The sequence below is a fragment of the Balaenoptera physalus genome (assembly GCF_965194825.1).
Source record: "Balaenoptera physalus genome assembly, chromosome: 9".
Taxonomy (NCBI): Eukaryota; Metazoa; Chordata; class Mammalia; order Artiodactyla; family Balaenopteridae; genus Balaenoptera; species Balaenoptera physalus.
In genome coordinates this window covers 28,850,672-28,868,843 of record NC_138888.1, presented here as the reverse complement: position 1 = coordinate 28,868,843, position 18,172 = coordinate 28,850,672, and the positions used below count along the sequence as shown (strand labels likewise).

At 39.7% G+C, this 18,172-nt stretch overlaps 1 protein-coding gene and 1 long non-coding RNA gene across 2 annotated transcripts in view; one reads left to right on the top strand and one right to left on the bottom strand.

The window, feature by feature from the left end:
• The window catches only part of LOC309666897 (uncharacterized protein), a 232,643-nt gene extending 230,871 nt beyond the window's left edge, over window positions 1–1,772 (bottom strand). The window contains exon 1 of the mRNA XM_082475034.1: window positions 1,724–1,772. The gene's annotated coding sequence lies outside the window, so the exon portion shown is untranslated. The remainder of the gene's footprint in view (window positions 1–1,723) is intronic.
• The window catches only part of LOC309667007, a 361,110-nt gene that overhangs the window by 115,434 nt on the left and 227,504 nt on the right, over window positions 1–18,172 (top strand). The gene's annotated exons all lie outside the window — the stretch shown is intronic.

The window sequence follows — 18,172 nt, the reverse complement described above, 5'->3', positions numbered from 1 at the left end:
AACGCCTTCTCTCCGAGGACCTCAAGGTCAGAGATTTTCCTGCAGTTTCTACAGAGAAACTTCTTTTAGTTTCCTCCTCCTTTTTTCCAGGCCCTGGCAGTCTGGCCTCCCCTTTGATTTCTGTTGAGGTCAAGCGAACCCTTGTCTTCAGAGCTAAATATAAGTTGTGTGGGAGTGGGTGGAGACCTCGCAGCTATGGTGTGGAAAATACACTTGTGAGGGTGCAAAAGAGGGAAGGTGTGAGGGCATGCCCAGGAGTCGAAGGAGCGTTGTTCCCTCTGGGGGACAAGAAATTGGACAAGAGGTCGGTAACATCCGTTCCGCTTGGTCATGGACTCTCTGTGTAATGCTGTACGCATAATTTTGCTCCCTGCTCCCCCACTTCTCCGTTTTGGCAGTGAACTTAACCAAGTGCCACTCATCGTCTTCCTTTGCAGCTGTTAGAGACAAGTAATGTCATAAAGCCATGGATACCCTGCATGTCACAAACCGATAGCCGAAACATGTGCAGAGGGGACCTCAGGAGACATATGTTGTGGGTGATAAGACTCCTGCACATGGATAGAGCAGTTTCTTACAGCTGGTGAACACGTGTACCCACAAAGTAGCTAAAAGTGAAGGATAGAAAATATAAGCAGCAGGACCGTGTAATTCTTACTGTACGCACACATCTGTAGATCTTTACCACTTGGGGAGAACGACGGCTAAATCCAGATGTGGATAACAAGGCGTCAGGAAGGTGATGATTTTTATCTGGGGCAGAGGTCACTTTGCTCCTCTCTCGTCAGGGGCTCCCTATGGCTTCAGCAACCGGGCCCAGGAAAGTGTGTCCCAATGTCATAAATGGCAGAAAAAAGATCTCAACCAAATACCCAAGAAGCACTGGGTTTGGAGTCTCCTAGAGTTATGACCCATACCTTCCAGAAAAAGCTAAGCTGAGACAAGTGAGACCTTCCACATACCTTATTGCCTTTGGCTCTCACAGCAATTCAGTGAGGTCAGTAGAATTATCCCATTTTACAGATGATGAAAGTAAGACTTAAAGAGCCTAAACAGTATATTCATAGTTCATCAATGCACTAAGGGGTGAAGGTGGGATTCTGAATCTGTCTGATCCCAAAGTCTGTTCTCTTTCCACTGTTTCATGCTGTCTTCCATACACTATTTCTATTATTCTCTATATACTTAAGCTCTTGAATTTGTAAAATGGGGATAATAGTATCTAACTTTGTGAAACTGCTATGAAGATCAAAAGAAATTACATATGTGAGAGCATTACACAGAAATGTAGAGTATTATTCTAATAGCAATTCCATGCAACAATGTTTATATCTCTTCTATACCTCCAGCTTTGTTATTACAAACACATGGGAAAAGTTTATACTGGGCCAAGAATATGGATCTTATTTGGCACATAACTGAAATATCATTTTGCATTTCATTGACTTTAATGAATTTACATATTTTAACCCAGTTCATCTAGATTTGGAAGTGTTGCATCTCAGAAGTTCTAACAGATATCCAATTCTACATGAATAATTCATTCACTTTTAGTTTATTGCTTCAAAGGTCTCATTTAAAAATCCACCTGTACTTAAACACTGTCACATTCTTTAAGGACAAACTTGCATAGAAATCATATTATGGCTAATTAAGTACGACTGCAAATTCATGGGCAAATATCAAAATAGGAGCCTAATGAAATAGAGGGATTTCTCCTCACCCTGATTTTCTTTCAATTTGCTGCAGTCATCACCTCCCTGTTAGGAAAGGAGCAGAAATACGCATTACCAGACTTGCACAAACCTTCAGGAAACAGGAATAAACATAAATTAAGATGGCTTATATATTATTATAAACAATTTGTTATTCAAATTCGCAAAAGGAGATATTCATCAGGCAAACTATCCTAAAAAGCCTCCTATTAAGAAACAAATTCCAAAGTTTAACATTTGAAAACTACATAATTTGAATACATTTTTGAACCATCTCATGGAATATCAGATTGATTCCACATGTGCAGAGCTTGTAAATAGCTCAGTAATTCCTCCACTGTTTCCAGACACAAACTAATGGCCTCCTTTTCTTTCCCTGATAGAAAATTAGGCTTTTTTTTTTTTTTTCAGGGTCAGGGGGAGATTGTGGGGAAGCAAGGACTATAATGGAAAAATGTAATTCATTCAGGACTTCAGGGCAGTATTAGAGATTATGTAAATCTTTTCTTCACAGAGTATGTTCCTGTGAAGAGAAAAGCCCCCCATAATTTCAGGGATCAGCACACAGCCATGTAACAAGCTAAATTTTTGTCTTGCTTTTTAAAATCTTTGAATTATATTGTGCGCATTTATAACCGATAGAAAAGAGTTGTTTCAGTGAGGGGCACTAAATAAATAGAACAGGATTAGCCTTACATAAAAATACTTCCATATTCAGGAGTCATTCATTTCTTTCATTTTGAAACTCTTTAGTTGGAGAAATGCCAGATCGTGAGACATGGGGGTCAGAACACCGGATTTTTTTAAAAAATAAATTTATTTTATTTATTTATTTTTGGCTGCGTTGGGTCTTCGCTGCTGCGCGCGGGCTTTTCTCTAGTTGCGGCGAGCGGGGGTTACTCTTCGTTGCGGTGCGCGGGCTTCTCATTGCAGTGGCTTCTCCTTGTGTGCAGAGCACGGGCTCTAGGCGCACGGGCTTCAGTAGTTGTGGCTCACGGGCTCTAGAGCACAGGCTCAGTAGTTGTGGCGCATGGGCTTAGTTGCTCCGCGGCATGTGGGATCTTCCTGGAATAGGGCTCAAACCTGTGTCCCCTGCATTGGCAGGTGGATTCTTAACCACTGTGCCACCAGGGATCAAATCCCAGAACACCTGGATTTGATCCAGATTTTGTGATCTCGAAATCATCCTATGCCTTGGAGTCAATCCCAGCATCACTTGCTCTGCCACGTGATTTCTAATGTACAATATCCTCCCATTCACACTCTAGGACCATGAGATGATAGTGACTTTTACAGGGTTGTTGTGACGATTAAACAAGTAATGCCTAATATGTTCTGCGTAGAACCATGCCAAGATGTGATACATGCACAGGAAATACTCATTTTTGTTCTTGCTGTCATTATTATTTAGATAATGGTTGCTAAATAATGGGACCTTCAGTTTCAACGCCAGTGCCATGTTACTTAAAAGTTTCATCAAAATAAAGCTAATTCTCCTGCCTGCTCAAAAAAGAACACATAATATCTTTTAAATCTTTTCCATTTACTCTCTAGCATCTGAGCTCCTGTGTTATCATAAATCAGCTTGATTTCCTTTATTAAGAAAGGACAGGGATTTCCCTGGCGGTCCAGTGGTTAAGACTCCATGATTCCACTGCAGGGGACATAGGTTCGATCCCTGGTGAGGGAACCAAGATGCAACATGCCGCAGGGCGTGGCAAAAAAAAAAAAAAAAGAAAGAAATGACAGAACACCTCCCCATTGTGGAAACTCCCCACAGTCTTCTGGGGCCTATGGATGGTGTCTTGGTACTGATTTCCTGTTCCATTTAAGAGGGAGCTTAGTAACTGCGAACCAGAGAGCATTCGGCCAGGCAGCAGGCACTCACAGCGTCCCTGAAGAGTTCCTAGTAGGCCCTGCTTTCCAGAGAGATCTGTGAGGGAGCCTTGCCTCAGCACTTTGAGTAGAAAGTTTAAGTCAACCCTATAAAGCCCCTGAAGATGAAAGGAAGTGTTGACAAAGGACTACAGACATCCTCTCTGTCCTTCAGTGTCCTCTGGGCTTATGAAAGCACTTTCTACAACAGATACTTAAATATTATTCACACTATAAACAAAAATCTTTTGAAATTATTTTAATTAGATTTGGGGTTTTTTTTCCATCTTGGGATGGAAACAGAGAGATTTCTGTTAAAGAAATTACTGTTCCCCTTCAGAAGTCACAGGAAGTACAAGGTAACCTGACAGTCCTAGTCCCAGGAGTTTCCTAAGCTTCATTCCTTAGACCAGGTGCTTAGCATTAAGTTTTTCTGACACTGAACCAGGTGTTATTTCAGAAAAATAACTTTCAATAGACAGAGACTGTTTCAGCAAGTTTCCTTGCTCAATCAAAATCCATTTCACGCTACTCAACTCTCTGAGAGACCAAAAATCTAAGCACCTGGTATTTATAATAAAGATCTTACTCTGTGCCAGGCACTGTTCCAGGTATTTTATTACATTAAATAATTTAATTCTCTGGGATCAGTCCTATGAGTGTTATTATTGTCCCATTTTACAGATGAGGATGAAGTTCAGAGACATTAAATAACTTGCCCAAGATCACACATAGTACATAATGGAGCACGTATTTAAACCCAAGAAGTCTGGCCCCAGAGTCCTCCATCTTAAGCCCTCAATTATATTACCTTTTATTTTTCCCAAAATAAAAGCTAATGTCTTTAAAATTTAGGATATCACATAGCATAATTCCACTATAATAAAATTCTCAATACCTCGCTTTAGAATGTAATTAAAGGTAATAATGTATCCCAGTAAATCAACTTACTAATTTAATGAGCTGTGGTTCCAATATATTTCTGTGTATACATCACTTCAGTCTATCCACAAGTGTTTATTTTCAGCAAATATGTCATCTATACCTATATAGAGATATACATACATACACAGCCTATATGACAGAGGACACTGCTCAGTCTATGCTTTTCTTTGTAATAAACACTTTTCTCTAGAGTAATCACTAGCATCAGTTACACAGGAGCATGTTCAAGGCCCTTCGTGCTGGCCTTCACAGAGGAGACAAAGTTATATGAGTTAACATTTATACCTCAGTCACCTTCGCCTTTAGAGTTTTCAGTGCTGTAAGTCAGTTTGAAACATAGTGCTGTCTATATACCAGGAAGTTATGTGGCTTAGTCTATAATGATTTTGCAGAAACCCAAAGTACCACAGACATCTGAATGAGTGTCGAACCAATGATTAATTTCCAACACATATTGGCAGATATTTATTGATGAATAGTTATAATCAAATGTTGGAAATAACCTGACTAGCTATTTATAGGCACCAAAGTCCCTCAGTCACTTCTGAGGTTAGGGCTTCCCTTTCAGTTGCTATAAACATGACTTCCTCCCAAGACTCTGTTTATACGTCTGCTTGTCAACCCAGCGCCAGTCACTGGCACTCCCGTTTTTACTGCCACTGCCCCCTCATCCTGTTTATAGAGCAGAGAGGGTGACCACGGATGCAGAATTATTTTAACTCATCAAAACCCTGGAGAAACTAGCCAGTTTTGTTTTGTTTTAAGACGATTCATTTTTCAGTTGGGGCTTTAGCTTAATATTGCTTTTCCAAGAGTCAGTCACATAAAGTTCATTGGCCTGAGCAAACAAAGGCAAATAATTTAAGGCAAATTATATCAAAACTAAATACCTATAGTCACAATCTTCCTTGACTTCCTCAAAGGATAATTTACACTATCAACTCAGGGCAAAGGATCCCTTTATTTTTAAGAATGAGTCTTGTTAGAATTGCCTTGGGAATTTTTTAAAAATAGGTAGATAGATAAGTAGTTAGATAGATATAGATAGATAAGTAGTTAGATAGATATAGGTAGATAGATAGACAGATAAATAGATAGATATAGATAGATAATTAGTTAGATACATATAGGTAGGTAGATAGATAGAGATAGATAAGTAGATAGATAGATAAGTAGTTAGATAGATATAGGTAGGTAGATAGATAGACAGATAAGTAGTTAGATAAAGGTAGATAGATAGATAGAGATAGATAAGTAGATAGATAGGTAGATATTTGAGCCCTACACCAATCAATTAAACCAGTTTCTTTTTTTAAAAGCTCCCTTTTGATTTTGTTGTGCAGCCAAGATTATGAACCACTGCCCAAAAGTCAGTATCCATGACAAACAAATGACCAAAGAAATGTTTTACATAGGATTGGATCAAATAGATTCCTGCCAATTTTCACCCAAACCTTCCAAACAGATTGGCATGAAATGGCCATACTGGTTGGGTACAGAAAGCAGTCCTCAGGCACAGAAGACCACATTGTGTCCTCGGATTCATTGCCCTCCTTTGGCAGAGCCTCACTGTAACCTGGTCCCTTTAAGAATGGGACAAGCACACTAAGGGTTAGTCTCCAGAACCTTGTGAGCATAAAGAAGAAATTAGGTTTTGATCCTTAGCGTGAGGTTCCAGTGAAAGGAAAGAACTGGGAGACTCCCTTGAAGTTCAGTGCAACTTCCTTCATAGATCAAAAGACAGCCTTGAAAAGAAATTATATAATGCCTTCAGTGTAAGAAAGAAAGGGGAGATCAGAGATTAAAGCTCAAAGGTCCTATCTCTTGGGATGCCTTCACCCACCCAGGGATTTTTGATAAAGATGTGATGCTGCTGAAAATCAGTTCAATTTCACGTTGAGAAAGAGCAGAGCAGTCCCCGACAGCAGGAGCTGGCCTGGTGCTGACAGATAGGCTCTGGTGTTCCCCTATTGGATGGAAAGGATTTCAAAGAACATCTACACTAGGCAAGGCCACTCTGTAGCCATGATGGATGAGGACAGACACGAGACCACGATGTTTCAACACAACACCCTGAACATTGTCCAAACAACAAAAATGAACCAACTCCACCTGTCCTGACTAATATGAGTTCCAGCTGTGGATTTACTGATTACAGCTCAGTCTAGTCTCCCTTCCTTCTAGATTAGATCTATGATGATACCAATCATAGAATTACCTCCACTTTCTGACAGTGTCCAATTCAGAGCAAAGCCCCACTTCCTCAAACCTTCACCCAAATCACCTAACACAAGCCCCAATTCTATCATTTCTGCCACCTTCCACAGTTCCCCATGGGGTGTGTTCTCTTTCACGGCAATGAGCCATAAACAGATCTTGTTTACCTACAGGTGGATTCTTGGTGGTCTCTGCCAGGAAAGCATTGGCAATGTTTTCTTTAAGCATGTAGTACATGCCACTTCAAGAATAAAAGAAATGTAAGATAGGTCTTAGTATTCAAAGTGTTCAAATGGCATAGGAAGACCTCTAGGGAATGGAACAGAATCACATGATCAAGGCTATGTGTGCACACCAGCAGAGAGGTGCCAGACCACTCTTGAAAATTGTCAAGAAGGTGAGAAATAAGCTTTGCTTTGAGAGAAGGACAGAATTAGAAGATGTGGAAGTCAGGCACACGGGCAACGGGATAACATTCCATACTGTTTCATGACTTAGGGACCCAAAAGTTTCATTCTTCTCTTGGTTCAACAGTTTCATCTGTTAGCATTTTACCCCATACTTTCTTGAAGGCAAATAATTTTGGAAGAAGAAAGGCACCTAATACATTCTAACTTTTCACATGCTCCTTCCGTGTTTTGAAGAAAGAAACGATGTCCAGTCCATTGTTGAGCCAAGTCCTGGAAGCACACTACAGGAGTAAAATAATGCCTGTGTACTAAATTCATGATACATAGAATTAAAAGAAAAAAAACATGAAAAGGTCTCTGTTGACATCAGCTGGGGAGATGCATACAGTGTGTTTGAAGATTATTCAGCTGAATAGGAGAGTCTTTCAGTGAATCAGGCCAATAAAATAACCCTACAACTAACTGCAGTCGTATGACAGTTCTGTTCCTTTTTCTCCCTCTGTGTTCCATTTCAGAGATTAATTGATTTAGACGATCAGTCAAAAAATACACCCCTGTGTTTCTCAAACAAATCACATCTGCATAGGATTTTATATATTTGGTCACCTCTTTATCCTTTCTGTAGTTCAGTGAGGTTTTTAAAAAAAATTTTAAGCTTTTTTTTCTTTCAAATGAAATTTCATGGGAGCTGTGAGGTAAAAGAGAATAAATAAAGAGTGCTATGGTTGAAGTGGGGTGGACCTGGGGAGACCCAGAGTCACACTCCCCACCCCACCTCTGTGCCCTTGAAGATCTCTGAGAAATTTCTAGAACTTCAAAGAACATGATTCTAAACAACTGCTCTGCTAAATCACCTCCACAGCTCTTGGCTGCTGCCTGTCAGTGATTGAAACTTGTGAACTGGCAGAAATTGAGACAGGAGAGAGGTGAACTGAGATCCTTGGCATGTGAAGAGAACATACATGGCAGAGGCTCATTACAGGAGAGTGCTCAGCTCAGCTGCCTTCAAAACTTCCTCCCACAGTGGAGCCACTACAGAAAACAGTATGGAGGCTCCTTAAAAAACTAAAACTAGAGCTACCATATGACCCAGCAATCCCGCTCCTGGGCATACATCTGGAGAAAACTCTAATTCAAAAAGATACCTGCACCTCAATATTCACAGCAGCACTATTTACAAGACATGGAAGCAACGCAAGTGCCCATCAACAAATGAATGGATAAAGAAGATGTGGTATATTTATACAATGGAATATTACTCAGCCATAAAAAAGAATAAAATAATGCCATTTGCAGCAACATGGATGGACCTAGAGTATCATATTAAGTGAAGTAAGTCAGAGAAAGACAAATATCATATGATATCACTTTTATGTGGAATCTGAAAAAAATGATACAAATGAACTTATTTACAAAACAGAAACAGACTCACAGACATAGAAACAAAAAGTTATGCTTACCGAGGGTTCTGGCAAGATGGTGGAGTAGGAGGACGTGCTCTCACTCCCTCTTGCGAGAGCACTGGAATCACAACTAACTGCTGAACAATCACCAACAGGAAGACACTGGAACTCACCAGAAAAGACATCCCACATCCAAAGATAAAAGAGAAGCCACAATGAGATGGTAGGAGGGGTGCAATCACAATAAAATCAAATCCCATAACCACTGGGTGGGTGACTAACAAGCTGAGAACAATTATACCACAGAAGTCCACCCTCTGGAGTGAAGGTTCTGAACCTCACATCAGGCTTCCCAACCTGGGGGTCCAGCAACAGGAGGAGGAATTCCCAGAGAATCAGACTTTGAAGGCTAGCGGGATTTGACTGCAGGACTTCGATAAGCCTGGGGGAAACAGAGACTCCACTCTTGGAGGGCACACGCAAAGTAGTGTGCGCAACAGGACCAAGGGGGAAGTAGCAGTGACCCCATATGGGAATGAACCAGACCTACCTGCTAGTGTTGGAGGGTCTCCTGCAGAAGTGGGGGGAGGCTGTGGCTCACCGCAGGGACAAGGACACTAGCAGCAGAAGTTCTGGGAAGAATTCCTTGGCATGAACCCTCCCAGAGACTGCCATTAGCCCCACCAAAGAGCCTGTAGCCTCCAGTGCTGGCTCGCCTCGGCCAAACAACCAACAGGGAGGGAACTCAGCCCCACCCATCAGCAGACAAACGGATTAAACTTTTTCTGAGCTCTGCCCACCAGAGCACCACCCAGCTCTACTCACCACCAGTCCCTCCCATCCGGAAGCTTGCACAAGCCTCTTAGATAGCCTCATTCACCAGAGGGCAGATAGCAGAAGGAAGAAGAACTACAGTCCTACAGGCTGTGGAATGAAAACCACATTCACAGAAAGGTAGACAAAATGAAAAGGCAGAGGACTATGTACCAGATGAAGGAACAAGATAAACCCCAGAAAAACAATTAAATGAAGTTGAGATAGGCAACTTTCTGGAAAAAGAATTCAGAATAATGATAGGGAAGATGATCCAGGGCCTTGGAAAAAGAATGGAGGTAAAGACCAAGAAGATGTAAGAATGTTTAAAAAAGACCTAGAAGAATTGAAGAACAAACACTTAGAAGAATTAAATAACAAAAACAGAGAGGAACAATACAATAACTGAAATGAAAAATATACTAGAAGGAATCAATAGAATAACTGAGGCAGAAGAATGGATAAGTGACCCGGAAGACAGAATGGTGGAATTCACTGCCACAGAACAGAATAAAGAGAAAAGAATGAAAAGAAATGAAGACGGCCTAAGAGACCTCTGGGACAACACTAAATGCACAAACATTCGCATTATAGGGGTCCCAGAAGGAGAAGAGAGAGAGAAAGGACCTGAGAAAATATTTGCAGAGATTATAGTCAAAAACTTCCCTAACATGGGAAAGGAAATAGCCACCCAAGTCCAGGAAATGCAGAGAGTCCCAGGCAGGATGAACCCAAGGAGAAACAAGCCAAGACACATAGTAATCAAATTGACAAAAATTAAAGGCAAAGAAAAATTATTAAAAGCAACAAGGGAAAAATGACAAATAACATACAAGGGAACTCCCATAAAGTTAACAGCTGATTTCTCAGCAGAAACTCTACAAGCCAGAAGTGAATAGCAGGACATATTTAAAGTGATGAATGGGAAGAAGCTACAACCAAGATTGCTCTACCTGGCAAGGATCTCATTCAGATTCGACAGAGAAATCAAAAGCTTTAGAGACAAGCAAAAGCTAAAAGAATTTAGCACCGCCAAACCAGCTCTACAACAAATGCTAAAGGATCTTCTCTAAATGGGAAACACAAGAGAAAAAAAGGACCTCCAAAAACAATCCCAAAACAATTAAGAAAATGGTAATAGGAACATACATTTCAATAATTACCTTAAATGTGAATGGATTAAACGCTCCAACCAAAAGACACAGGCTCGCTGAATGGATACAAAAACAAGACCCATCTATATGCTGTCTACAAGAGACCCACTTCAGACCTAGGGACACATACAGAGTGAAAGTAAGGGGATGGAAAAAGATATTCCATGCAAATGGAAATCAAAAGAAAGCTGGAGTAGCTATACTCATATCAGATAAAATAGACTTTAAAATAAAGAATGTTACAAGAGACAAGGAAGGACACTACATAATGATCAAGGGATCAATCCAAGAAGAAGATATAACAATTATAAATATATATGCACCCAGCATAGGAGCACCTCAATACATAAGGCAAATGCCAACAGCTATAAAAGAGGAAATTGACAATAACACAATAATAGTGGGGGACTTTAACACCTCACTTACACCAACAGACAGATCAACCAGACAGAAAATTAATAAGGAAGCACAAGCTTTAAATGACACAATAGAGCAGATAGATTTTAATTGATATTTATAGGACATTCCATCTGAAAACAGCAGATTACATTTTCTTCTCAATTGCACACAGAACATTCTCCAAAATACATCACATCTTGGGTCAAAAATCAAGCCTCGGTAAATTTAAGAAAATTGAAATCATATCAAGCATCTTTTCCGACCACAATGCTATGAGATTAGAAATCAATTACAGGGAAAAAAACGTAAAAAACACAAACACATGGAGGCTAAACAATACGTTACTAAATAACTGAGATCGCTGAAGAAATCAAAGAGGAAATCAAAAAATACCTAGAGACAAATGACAACAAAAACACAATGATCCAAAACCTATGGGATGCAGCAAAAGCAGTTCTAAGAGGGAAGTTTATAGCAATACAATCCTACCTCAAGAAACAAGAAAAATCTCAAATAAACAATCTAACTCTACACCTAAAGGAACTAGAGAAAGAAATACAAACAAAACCCAAAGTTAGTAGAAGGAAAGAAATCATAAAGATCAGAGCAGAAATAAATGAAATAGAAACAAAGAAAACAATAGCAAAGATCAATAAAACTAAAAGCTGGTTTTTTGAGAAGATAAACAAAATTGAGAAACCTTTACCCAGGATCATCAAGAAAAAGAGGGAGAGGACTCAAATCAATAAAATTCGAAACGAAAAAGGAGAAGTTACAACAGACACCGCAGAAATACAAAGCATCCTAAGAGACTATTACAAGCAACTCTATGCCAATAAAATGGACAACCTGGAAGAAATGGACAAATTCTTAGAAAGGTATAACCTTCCAAGACTGAACCAGGAAAAAATAGAAAATATGAACAGACCAATCACAAGTAATGAAATTGAAACTGTGATTAAAAACCTTCTAACAAACAAAAGTCCAGGACCAGATAGCTTCACAGGTGAATTCTATCAAACATCAAGAGAAGAGCTGACATCCATCCTGCTCAAACTCTTCCCAAAAATTGCAGAGGAAGAAATATTCCCAACCTCATTCTTCAAGGCCACCATCACCCTGATTCCAAAACCAGACAAACATACTACAAAAAAAGAAAATTACAGATCAATATCACTGAGGACTATAGATGCAAAAATCCTCAACAAAATACTAGCAAACAGAATCCAACAACACATTAAAAGGATCATACACCATGATCAAGTGGTATTTATCCCAGGGATGCAAGGATTCTTCAGTATATGCAAATCAATCAATGTGATACACCATACTAACAAACTGAAGAATAAAACCCATATGATCATCTCAATAGATACAGAAAAAGCTTTTGACAAAATTCAACACCCAATTATGATACAAACTCTCCAGAAAGTGGGCATAGAGGGAACCTACCTCAACATAATAAAGGCCATATACGACAAACCCAGAGCAAACATCATTCTCAATGGTGAAAAACTGAAAGCATTTCCTCTAAGATCAGGAACAATACAAGGACCTCCACTCTCACCACTATTATTCAACATAGTTTTGGAAGTCCTAGCCATGGCAAACAGAGAAGAAAAAGAAATAAAAGGAATACAAATTGGAAAAGAAGTAAAACTGTCACCGTTTGCAAATGACATGATACTATACATAGAGAATCCTAAAGATGCCACCAGAAAACTACTAGAGCTAATCAGTGAATTTGGTAATGTTGCAGTACACAAAATTAATGCACAGAAATCTCTTGCATTCCTATACACTAACAATGAAAGATCAGAAAGAGAAATTAAGGAAACAATCCCATTCACCACTGCAACAAAAAGAATAAAATGCCTAGGACTAAACCTACCTAAGGAGGTAAAAGACCTGTGCTCAGAAAACTATAAGACACTGATGAAAGAAATCAAAGATGACACAAACAGATGGAGAAATATATCATGTTCTTGGATTGGAAGAATCAATATTGTGAAAATGACTATACTACCCAAAGCAGTCTACAGATTCAATGCAATCCCTATCAAATTACCAATGGCATTTTTTACAAAACTAGAACAAAAAAATCTTAAAATCTGTATGGAGAAACAAAAGACCCCAAACAGCCAAAGCAATCTTGAGGGAAAAAAACGGAGCTGGAGGAATCAGACTCCCTGACCTCACACTATACTACAAAACTACAGTAATCAAGACAATATGGTACTGTCACAAAAACAGAAATATAGATCAATGGAACAGGATAGAAAACCCAGAGATAAACCCATGCACCTATGGTCAACTAATCTATGACAAAGGAGGCAAGGATATACAATGGAGAAAAGACAGTCTCTTCAATAAGTGGTGCTGGGAAAACTGGACAGCTACATGTAAAAGAATGAAATTAGAACACTCCCTAACACCATACACAAAAATAAACTCAAAATGGATTAAAGGCCTAAATGTAAAACTGGACACTATAAAACTCTTAGAGAAAAACATAGGGAGAACATTCTTTGACATAAATCACAGCAAGATCTTTTTTGACCCACCTCCTAGAGTAATGGAAATAAAAACAAAAATAAGCAAATGGGACCTAATGAAACTTAAAAGCTTTTGTACAGCAAAGGAAACCGTAAACAAGACGAAAAGACAGCCCTCAGAATGGGAGAAAATATTTGCAAACAAATCAGCAGACAAAGGATTAATCTCCAAAATATATAAACAGATCATGCAGCTCAATATTAAAAAAACAAACAACCCAATCAAAAAATGGGCAGAAGACCTAAATAGACATTTCTCCAAAGAAGACATACAGATGGCCAAGAGGTACATGAAAAGCTGCTCAACATCACTAATTATTAGAGAAATGCAAATTAAAACTGCAATGAGGTATCACCTCATACCGACTAGAATGGGCATCATCAGAAAATCTACAAACAACAAATGCTGGAGAGGGTGTGGAGAAAAGGGAACCCTCTTGCACTGTTGGTGGGAATGTAAATTGATACAGCCACTATGGAGAACAGTACTGAGGTTCCTTAAAAAACTAAAAATAGAATTACCATATGACCCAGCAATCCCACTACTGGGCATATACTCAGAGAAACCCGTAATTCAAAAAGACACATGCACTCCAATATTCACTGCAGCACTATTTACAATAGCCAGGTCATGGAAGCAACCTAAATGCCCGTCGACAGACGAATGCATAAAGAAGATGTGGTACATATATACAGTGGAATGTTACTCAACCATAAAAAAAGAACGAAATTGCATCATTTGTAGAGACGTGGATGGACCTAGAGACTGTCATACAGAGTGAAGTAAGTCAGAAAGAGAAAAACAAGTATCATATATTAACACATATATGTGGAATCTAGAAAAATGGTACAGATGAACCGGTTTGCAAAGCAGAAATAGAGACACAGATGTAGAGAGCAAACGTATGGACACCAGGGGGGAAAGCGGGGGTTGGTGGTGGTGGTGGTGGGATGAACTGGGAGATTGGGATTGAAATGTATACACTAATATGTATAAAATGGATGACTAATAAGAACATGCTGTATAAAAAAAAAAAAGTCATGATTACCAAAGGGTATGGGGAGGGGAGATAAATTAGGAGTCTGGGATTAATAGATGCAAACTATTAGATATAGAATGATAAACAACAAGTTCCTACTGTATAGAACAGGGAATGATATTCAATATTCTGTAATAAACCATAATTGAATAAAATATGAAAAAGAATATATACATAACTGAATCACTTTGCTGTATACCAGAAACTAACACAACATTTTAAATCAACTACACTTCAATAAAAAATAAAAAATGAAAAAAAAACTTCCTCTGCATCCCCCACCGCCTCCTCTAAGGTATTGCTACACTTCCTCAGGTGCTTCCTAAGTGCTCTTTTCAGCCAGCTCTGGAAAGTCATCAGCCATTATCTCCTCTCCTGGCCCCTCCCATTACTTAAATCACTATCCACTCAACCCTCCCTTCACTTCTGCAGCCTTAGCTGGGCACTGCTTTCCCCTCTGGTGGACACCACCCCAGTGGAATTGTCCTTGCAGCCCAGATCTGCAACCATCTCAGCTAGGTGTCACCTATATATCCTTTCTTATGTTACTCCTGTTAGGATGGAACCAAGTCATACTGCCTCTGACTGCCATGCCTTACGGAGCCTTGAGCAAAACAAGTCTTGAAGAGCTCACTTCAAGTTAGAGTACTTTATCATCTCTCTGGATGCAACTTCTAAAAGGAGTCTACTTTGGTTTAGGAAAGTTACCTATGTAGCAGATGTCATGTCATAGAACGTCCCTTTTCTCCTACCTCTCCTCTATTTGGCTCTGCTTGTTTCCTAGGTGACCATACATAGCCTCATGGTTCTAGACACCATGCATGTCCTAAAGATTCCTAAATGTATACCTCTAGCCTCAACCATATCCCTAAATCTAGATTCACACATCCAACTGACAATATGATATCCACCCTTGGATGTCAAATTTGTGCCTCAAACTTACATGTTTACAGATAAATATATGTCCATATCCTGCTCTCCTCCCCAACCTCAGTGTTCCTCATTTCAGTAAATGACACCACCTTAGCACCTTAATGGAACTTAGAGCCTGTGACCCTGACTTAGAGAAAACTTGGACCACCACAGGTCAAGATGATTTGTTATGGCAATGTATCAAGCCAACTTTCATCTCAAGTTTTCCAGTAAAACCTAAGGTGAAGGAGTGGCCTACAGTGAAGCAGTACTACATGAAATTCCCTCCTAAAATAGTGTTGAGAGATTCTGCTACAATTATCCTGCAAGGTGTTATGAAGAGAATAATATATTTTAAAGTGTATATTTTAAAAAACAAAGTGTCTCCTTCTTCGCTAAAAATGATTTTTCTGCCAGGTCTGAAAAGCAAATGTGGAATTTACTTCAAATTGGTTGGTCCACCAACACCAAAAAAATAAATAAATAAATAAAAATCACAATCATGTTGTAAAACACATGTATCTTCATCAGCACAATTTCAAGCCTAGGAGGATTATTTTGGCCCCAACAAGAAGAGCCGCAAATATCATTTACAGAGAAAGAAACCGAGGTCTAAACAAGTTCAATGACTTCTCCAAACCTGTACAGCCAGTAAGTGCCAGAGGCCGCCTTTGCACTCAGACCTGGTGGCCCCAGTGACATGGCTTCGGGCCACTCTACAGCTCTATCACCTACTCAAGTCACATTTTCTTTGGTTCCCCTTTTGGTTTGAGCCACTTTGACTTGCACTTATTTAATCAGCTTTTACTTCTCAATCCCTTTGGGGAAACTATAGAAAATTGCTATTTCTCCTGTACTGTTTTTATTATATTTCTAATCCCCTTACAGGGATTTGGCTGGTTACAAGAAATTGGCAAGTTACAAATAAATAAACTCCAGATGGAGTCCATGTAACATGTATACTTCAAGTTATTTGTTCTACTACTACTAATAAAGGTCTAACAGTATACACTGGTTTAAAGGATTTAATGTCATGCCAAACTGAGACATTGTCTCTGCCAGTCTTATGGAAATTTCTATTTGAAAATAGGAGGAGCGTGGAGCTGATATCTCCTTACTCATGGTGCAGGGGCATTTCTGGGGATGCATATGTGACTTAGTGGCAGCCTGATTAACATTTCCATCTGAGGACATCTTGGAGCATTAGATAAAAGACAGCACAAACTACCTTGGTTTCAGCCAAATGGGTGGGTGAGGAAATAGTTGAATTACATCAAATTGCTAGTTGGCTGGGGGTTTCTTTGTTTTTTTCACTGAATTCAACCGTCTATGGGTTTTGCTTCTCTAAATCTGTTCCTATGCATAGTCACAGCCTTATTTAGGAATTAAATCCATTTTTCATTTTGAGGCTCTTGATTCCTGATTCATCTCAGTCCACATACCCTGGCAGGCATCCACATACACACACAGGCCATGCTGCAAATGTTGCTTAGTAAATTAGACGTTTGGAGTGCCAAGCACATTTTCCCCATACAAATCGTGTTACAGATGGTGGTTAGTTATCCAGTCCAGACAGCAAATGCTTGCATATACACCGTACAGGTGAATGATGATACTGAAGAGCCTTAGAGATGTTAAGCCTGCTGAGAGATACTAAGGGTGTACTGTTCCAGGAAACTGGTACAGAGGCTCAGCTCACTCCCTGGGCCAGTGCTCTGGGGCCCCAGGGAGAGCTTTGAAGATGGAGTCAGCCTGCTCCTCTGGGGATTCTGAACTAGGTGATGAGAAGTCACAGCTTGTCCAGAGGGTAGCAGCTCCCATAGCGGTGATGTTCACTCCAGAGCTTGGCAGGAAGAGGGTGGTGGAGGCAGAGATGCTTCTGCGTGTGGCTGTTCCTTCAGGCACACTGCTTGCTCATCACGCTAGTGACTGCGGGGTAGAGGCCACCTGAAATCAAGTCAGGGGCCTGTCAATGAGGAGGAGGGGATGCCGGTTATTTGTAGGCAACCAGCAGTCTCTGGCCCCTCACATGTCATTTCAACTAATTACAAACAGATTAACTCAACTCTAGATGTTATTCAAAGGGCAACTAAAATCCTGAATAAGAAAAGTTAACGTAAACTTTCCCTCCTGGAAGCACAGAGCTTTAAGAGTAAAGAAACATCAACATCTGGAGAATTTCCAAAGCATTATAGATGTTTCCTTTTAATAGCAGTCCGAAGGTAAACCAGGATGTATATATTTTCACCATCTCTTGCATTAGGAAAGGACCTCCACTTCCACTCTTAACAGACTTGCTTAGGATTCAATTTTCCCTCTACTCTGATTTCAAACTATTAAAAACAAATGAAAAGAGCCAAGCTAAGCCAAACTTGCAAGGTTTTCCAATGGAAAACACTTCATGCTCTTTCAGGAAGCCACAAGCAAACCAGGTCTGACAGCTGACCTTGATAGAATTTTTTCCCCCTCCTTTTAGGTGGGAGGGAGGGGGAGAATTGACTTATAGAATAGAAGCGTTTAATTTTAAATTTTCCCAGCGTATTCTCTATAGCGGATACTTCTCCATCAGTCTATTCAACCACTGCTGGGAGAAGGAGGAGTCAAGAATAATGGGTTTCTGGCTTGGGTGCTTGGGCAGAGAGAGGAGTATATGAAAATGAGTTCAATATGAGACATATTTAGTTCATTGTGCCTATGGGATATGCACGTAGTTAAGCAAATTGAAATGAATGCC